The sequence below is a fragment of the Coregonus lavaretus genome, assembly GCF_964263955.1.
Source record: "Coregonus lavaretus genome assembly, chromosome: 11".
Taxonomy (NCBI): Eukaryota; Metazoa; Chordata; class Actinopteri; order Salmoniformes; family Salmonidae; genus Coregonus; species Coregonus lavaretus.
In genome coordinates, this window is record NC_139998.1 from 31,799,099 (window position 1) to 31,806,057 (window position 6,959).

The following is a 6,959-nucleotide window of genomic DNA, read 5'->3' on the forward strand; positions in this document are numbered from 1 at the left end:
CGATTGAAATCCAATCTTTTATTACCAGGCAGAGAAATTCACAGTAAGGCCGTTAGCTAACATTAGATAGCTATAATGTTATAACCATGTAGCCTACCTTACATTGCTAACTTTCTGGCTAACAACATAAACACTTTATTTCAATGTAAAAATGAGATTTATAACCAATATATTGCATTACCTGTTCTGAAGACATTGTAAGATGGAATCAATTGATCTTCTTTTCAATTTTGAACGTAGCTGTTATCGCATCCAATATCAGGGTCAAATTTCCCGCAGCCTAGACTGCGTTCAGAGCAGATGTTGATGTATCATGTTATTCCCAGCCGACTACCTATGAGAGTTGGGGTTTCTGGTCTAGAAAAAATACAGCATTCTAGCAGGGGACTCCAAAAACACCTGTAAACACAAACTTACATAGTGCCACTTTAACTTCTGCAAGACCAAAATGAGGGTTTGTGGCAGGGTCAAAAGCCTTCCCATCAGGGCTGGCACCAAGGTAAGGAGCATCTTGGTATATCACAAAGCCACAAGGTGACACACTGACATTATATATTTCAGAGTACTGCTCTAACAGCTCTGGCTCTAGAGCCCCTTTTCATTTGACTGGTTTGCCGTACCCCCTTAATCTCGGTTACCCAGAAGTGTGCACGCCATTGAGCTGGTATCCAGCATGGCATTGACTGTGATCTGACTGTTAATTTTGACTGGCTTGTGAAAGAGGCTATATAAGCTACCAACACCCTGTGCGTTCTGGAAGACTACTTTGGGAGACTCTGGGGAAATCTCATTAAGTGATTAATAAACTGACTCATAATCTGGAACTTCACTGAGCAATTTTTCACTGTTACCTTCACTTCCACTCTCCGAATGCATGCAATCTAGTTTCCCTGAGCTGGTGGATTCTGGCTGGCTCATCAGTCAGGCAGCCAGGGGCTTAGATGCGGCTACAGGGCAGTCTCTCTTGACATGACATATGGCATGACATCTGAAACACAGTCGGCTAGACTGACAGTGGGAGTGTGGTGTGTGCTGTATCCTTACACACATGGCATGCTAGTTCAGGGGCACTGTTGTTGTTTACACTTTGGCGAGGGTGCCTGGTCTCCTCTTTCTGTGAAAGAATATCAATTACTTTAGACAGCATTTCAGCAATACGGTCAAGACTGGATCTTTCAATTGTAACAGGATCAATGAACCTACTAGACATAGTTGACCTCTTACATGCCTGAAGCTTAACTGACTGGGATGGGATACTGGCACACTGCCTGTTGTCACTGACAAGAGGGTTCTGGGCTACATGATAGGACATGGAGACACCAGCTCTCGAATTGACCTCACTAAGAAGAGAGTTCTGGGCCATCTGAAATACATTGGGGACACCAGCTCTTGACTTCACCTCAAGCTAGTGTTCATCCTGGTGTTCTAGTACTTAATTTGCTGTCCAGCGTTCAAGGGGCTTGCTCATGAATGTCAACACTAACCGTGGGTCTGTACAGCTCTTGATAAACATCATAGCAACTTCCTTGCTGGGGTTATCCATTCTCCTACCCTGTTTATTGAGACACTCATCTGTAACATCTCCTTCCTTGTTCAAGCGAAGCCACTAAACTAAGGGGCGCTCACCTTGTCTGGGGAGTGTACTGTAGAAATCCAACAGTGGCATGCTAGAGTATGACATATCGCAAACAATATATATATTTTAGTCATTTAGCAGACGCTCTTATCCAGAGCAACTTACAGGAACAATTAGGGTTACGCGCCTTGCTCAAAGACACCGACAGATTTTTCACCTAGTCAGCTCAGGGATTTGAACCAGCAACCTTTCGGTTACTTATCCAACGCTCTTAACTACTAGGCTACCTGCCGCTAAAGTGCTGCTTTAGAATGCCATAGCCTACTCATGATCTCCTCTGACTGGCTGGTTAATGGGACACTCCTTCTCTTCATGTCCATCCCCATCACATCAACCCATTTCAGAATGTCACACTTGTCTGACCCATCCCCTCTGAAGACTGGTGTATCCTTGGTGTCAGATTTCAGGATTACATTCAACTGAGATAGATCTAGGTTTGTACCCTGTGGGCTGGAGTCAGCTAAGCCACTGTGACATCTGGAGAGCTGTGTTGTCTTCCCACATTCATCCTCAAACAGTAGTCTGGCTGTAACTGAGTTGCCTATGTGCTTGCCTAACTTCTCTATCAACACACCTAACTCTCTAACTGGGTCACTAGAGGCCCTGGGTGTTGAAGTGTACGGTGGCATATTCACAGTAGGCTCCACGATCTGGTAAATCAAGGTCTGAGGTCAGCAAAGTGCACTGAGACTTTGGGCCTAGTGCCACCATAACCTGTACCTGGTCTGGTTCTATCAATACCTTCGGCCATGGTATTAATATTAAAATATCCCAAAAGTAAAATAAATAAATAAATAACATTTTAATTTACTACTGGGTGAGAGACTGTTTAAAAATACAACTCAAATTACTGAGAAATGTACTCTGAAAATAACAAATAGAGAAATTCAGAGAATTCAGAGAGAAACTCCCTATAATACGAAAAGGTACCGAAATGAAATCCACTTGTGATGCGTTGGATACACGGCACTGCTGCAGATGTCCCTCGGCGATCGGCTGATCCAATTGTAACCTTCTGGTTCTGACTTCTTTCCAAGGCAACAAATCAGCATGCACAGACACGATGGTACTGGAACTCATGCAATTATTTTATTCTGGGACAGACAACACACACCGCAGTGTGTCACGGATTCTGCCGAGGTTGCTCCTCCTCCTTGTTCGGGCAGGCTTCGGCTTTCGTCGTCCCCGGAGTACTAGCTGCCACCGTTGAATGTTTCTATGTTTGATTGCTTTTGTCTGTCTATTGCACCTGTGTCCGTTTGTGTCTGATTATGTGTTCTATAAGTTGCCTGTTTTGTATTGGTTAGGTTGTGTGTTGTTTTTCGCATGTCAGTTAGTGCTGCGTGTTTGCTCTGTTTGTTGTTTTGGAGTTTACGCACAGTTTGCGTAATCGCTCGCCTCTGTGTGTTTTTGAGGCCGTTTATTGTATTTTTTCCTAGTGGTTAACTAGTAAACTTTGTTGGACTAAGCTTCGGTGTCCTGCGCCTGACTTCCACACCACACTTACATCAGCCCTTGACAGAACAACAAACCATTATGGAGTCAGCAGGAGCAGCGGCGGCACCCAAGTCGCTGGAGGATCGGATCAGCGACCAAGACACCATGATCCGGCAACTTGGGGCCGCCATGAACGAGGTGTCCAACACTCTACGCCGGTTGGTTACGGGAGAGGTGCCCACGCCTTCGCACACCTTACCATCACCATCGGCCAGTCCTCCTCTCCCAGCACCGGAACCCAGTGGCATTCGGCTCTCGCTCCCGAGGGCATATGATGGTTCTGCAGCCGGGTGTCAGGGGTTCCTCCTGCAGGTGGAACTATACCTGGCCACCATACACCCGGTGCCCTCGGGATACGAGAGCGTCTCTGCCCTCATCTCCTGTCTATCCGGCAAGGCGTTGGAGTGGGCCAACGCCGAATGGAGGGGAATAGACGCCGCTACCATCACCTACGCGGAGTTCTCCCGCCGCTTCAGGGCTGTGTTCGATCATCCACCTGAGGGGAAGGCGGCGGGGGAGCGTCTGTTCCACCTCCGACAGGGGAAGAGGAGTGCACAGGAGTTCGCCCTGGAGTTCCGGACTCTAGCGGCGGATGCGGGGTGGAATGAGAGGGCCCTCATCGACCATTACCGGTGTAGCCTACGAGAGGACGTTCGTCGTGAGCTGGCCTGCAGGGACACCAACCTATCCTTCAACCAGTTGGTGGACATTTCCATCCGTCTCGACACCCTGCTGGCTACCCGCGGACGTCCCGAGTGGGGGTCGTCCATTCCACCCTCCAGCACCTCCGAGCCGATTCCCATGGAGCTCGGGGGTGCTGGCGCTAGGGAGAGGAGGAGAGAGAACCCGAGGGGGGCCGTCCCCTGCACCAACTGTGGCCATGGAGGACACACTGCGGCTAGGTGCTGGGGAGGGTCTCCTGGGAGAGGGGACAACAGGTCACGCACCGGGGAGTCATTTCAGGTGAGTAGGCGCCCCACTTACCCAGAGCTCTCTGTTGGTCACATGAGTATACCTGTGAGATTTCCACAGGTGGCACCTCATTCCCAGCATAAGGCGCTAGTAGATTCAGGCGCAGCTGGGAATTTTGTTGATCGTGAATTTTGTTATAGGCTAGGAATTCCCCTTCGGCCGGTAGAAGTCCCTTTTCCTGTTCATGCCCTAGACAGCCGGCCGCTGGGGTCGGGGTTGATCAGAGAAGTCACAGCACCACTTAAGATGACGACGCAGGGGGGTCATGAGGAGATCATTCAGTTTTATCTGATCGACTCTCCTGCGTATCCCGTGGTGCTGGGGCTTCCCTGGTTAAGCGCCCATGATCCTACCATTGCGTGGCAACAGAGGGCTCTTATGGAGTGGTCTGCCCAGTGTGTAGGGAAATGTCTAGGTGTTTCCTTAGGGGCGACCTCGGTGGAGAGTCCGAACCAAGTGCCCGCAATGTGCATTCCCCCTGAATATGAGGATTTAGCACTTGTGTTCAGCAAAACTAGGGCAACACGGCTACCACCTCATAGACAGGGGGATTGTGCGATAGATCTCCAAACAGGAGCGGCACTTCCGCGGAGCCGTGTGTATCCCCTGTCTCAAGAAGAGACAGCGGCTATGGAGACTTACATAGCCGAGTCCTTGGCACAGGGATACATCCGGTCCTCCACTTCCCCGGTTTCCTCGAGTTTCTTCTTTGTGAAGAAGAAGGACGGGGGTTTGCGCCCGTGTATTGATTACCGTAGTCTCAATCAGATCACGGTTAAGTACAGTTACCCTCTTCCTCTGATTGTGACTATGACGGAGTCATTACGCGGAGCGCGGTTCTTCACAAAGTTGGATCTCAGGAGCGCGTACAATCTGGTGCGCATTAGGGAGGGGGATGAATGGAAAACAGCATTTAGCACCACCTCGGGTCATTACGAGTATCTCGTCATGCCATACAGGTTAATGAATGCTCCTTCAGTCTTCCAATCCTTTGTTGACGAGATTTTCCGGGACATGCATGGGCAGGGTGTGGTAGTATACATTGACGACATCCTAGTGTACTCTTCTACCCGAGCCGAGCATGTAGCCCTGGTGCGCCGAGTATTGAGGAGGCTGTTGGAGCATGACTTGTATGTGAAGGCAGAGAAATGCCTGTTTTTCCAGGAGTCCATCTCCTTTTTGGGTTATCGATTGTCCGCGTCTGGTGTGAAGATAGAGGTTGACCGTGTGTCGGCCGTGCGTAATTGGCAAACTCCAACCACTGTAAAAGAGGTGCAGCAGTTTTTGGTTTTGCTAATTACTACCGGAGGTTTATCCGGAACTTTGGACAGGTGGCAGCTCCCATTACGTCCCTGCTAAAGGGGGGTCCGGTGCGTTTGCAGTGGTCAGCTGAAGCGGACAGGGCATTTGTTAGACTGAAGAACCTGTTCACTTCGGCTCCGGTGCTGGCGCATCCGGACCCCGCTTTACCATTTCAAGTTGAGGTAGACGCGTCCGAGGCCGGTATTGGGGCAATCCTGTCGCAACGGTCCGGCACGCCACCCAAGCTCCGCCCCTGTGCGTTCTACTCTAAGAAGCTCAGCTCGGTGGAGCGTAATTATGACGTAGGGGACAGGGAGCTGTTGGCTGTAGTCCAGGCCCTAAAGGTGTGGAGGCATTGGCTTGAGGGGGCTCAACACCCTTTCCTCATTCTGACTGACCAGCGTAACCTGGAGTACATCCGGGCAGCTAGGAGATTGAACCCTCGTCAGGCTAGGTGGAACATGTTCCTGACCCGGTTTGTTTTTAAGATCACATACATCCCAGGGTCCCAGAACGGTAAGGCAGACGCCCTGTCCCGGCGGTATGACACAGAGGAGAGGTCCATCGAGCCTACTCCCATACTGCCGGAGTCTTGTCTGGTGGCTCCGGTTGTGTGGGAGGTCGATGCGGAGATCGAGCGGGCACTGCGTACCGACCCTACTCCCCCCGAGTGTCCTGTGGGGCGGACGTACGTTCCGCTCGAGGTTCGTGACCGCCTTATTTATTGGGCTCATACATCACCCTCCTCTGGACATCCAGGTATTGGCCGGACAGTGCACTGCCTTAGCGTGAAATACTGGTGGCCAACGTTAGCTAGGGATGTGAGGGTTTATGTCTCCTCCTGCTCGGTGTGCGCCCAGTGTAAGGCGCCTAGACATTTGCCCAGGGGAAAGTTACATCCCCTGCCCGTTCCACAACGACCATGGTCCCACCTCTCGGTGGATTTTGTGACCGACCTTCCCCCCTCCCAGGGGAATACCACCATTTTGGTCGTTGTGGATCGGTTTTCCAAGGCCTGTCGTCTCCTCCCAATGCCGGGTCTCCCTACTGCCCTACAGACCGCTGAGGCCCTATTTACCCACGTGTTCCGGCACTATGGGGTCCCCGAGGATATTGTGTCTGACCGAGGTCCCCAGTTCACCTCCAGAGTCTGGGGGGCGTTCATGGAACGCTTGGGGGTCTCGGTGAGCCTTACCTCGGGGTACCACCCAGGGAGCAATGGGCAGGTTGAACGAGTCAACCAGGATGTGGGTAGGTTTCTGAGGTCCTATTGCCAGGGCCGGCCGGAGGAGTGGTCTAGGTATATCCCCTGGGCAGAGATGGCCCAGAACTCTCTCCGCCACTCCTCCACCAATTTAACACCTTTCCAGTGTATTTTAGGGTATCAGCCGGTCCTGGCACCATGGCACGAGAGCCAGATTGAGGCCCCTGCGGTGGATGAGTGGATTCGGCGCTCGGAGGAGACGTGGGACGCTGCACATGTCCATCTGCAGCGGGCCATCAGTCGACAAAAGGCGAGCGCCGATCGCCACCGCAGTGAGGGACCGGTATA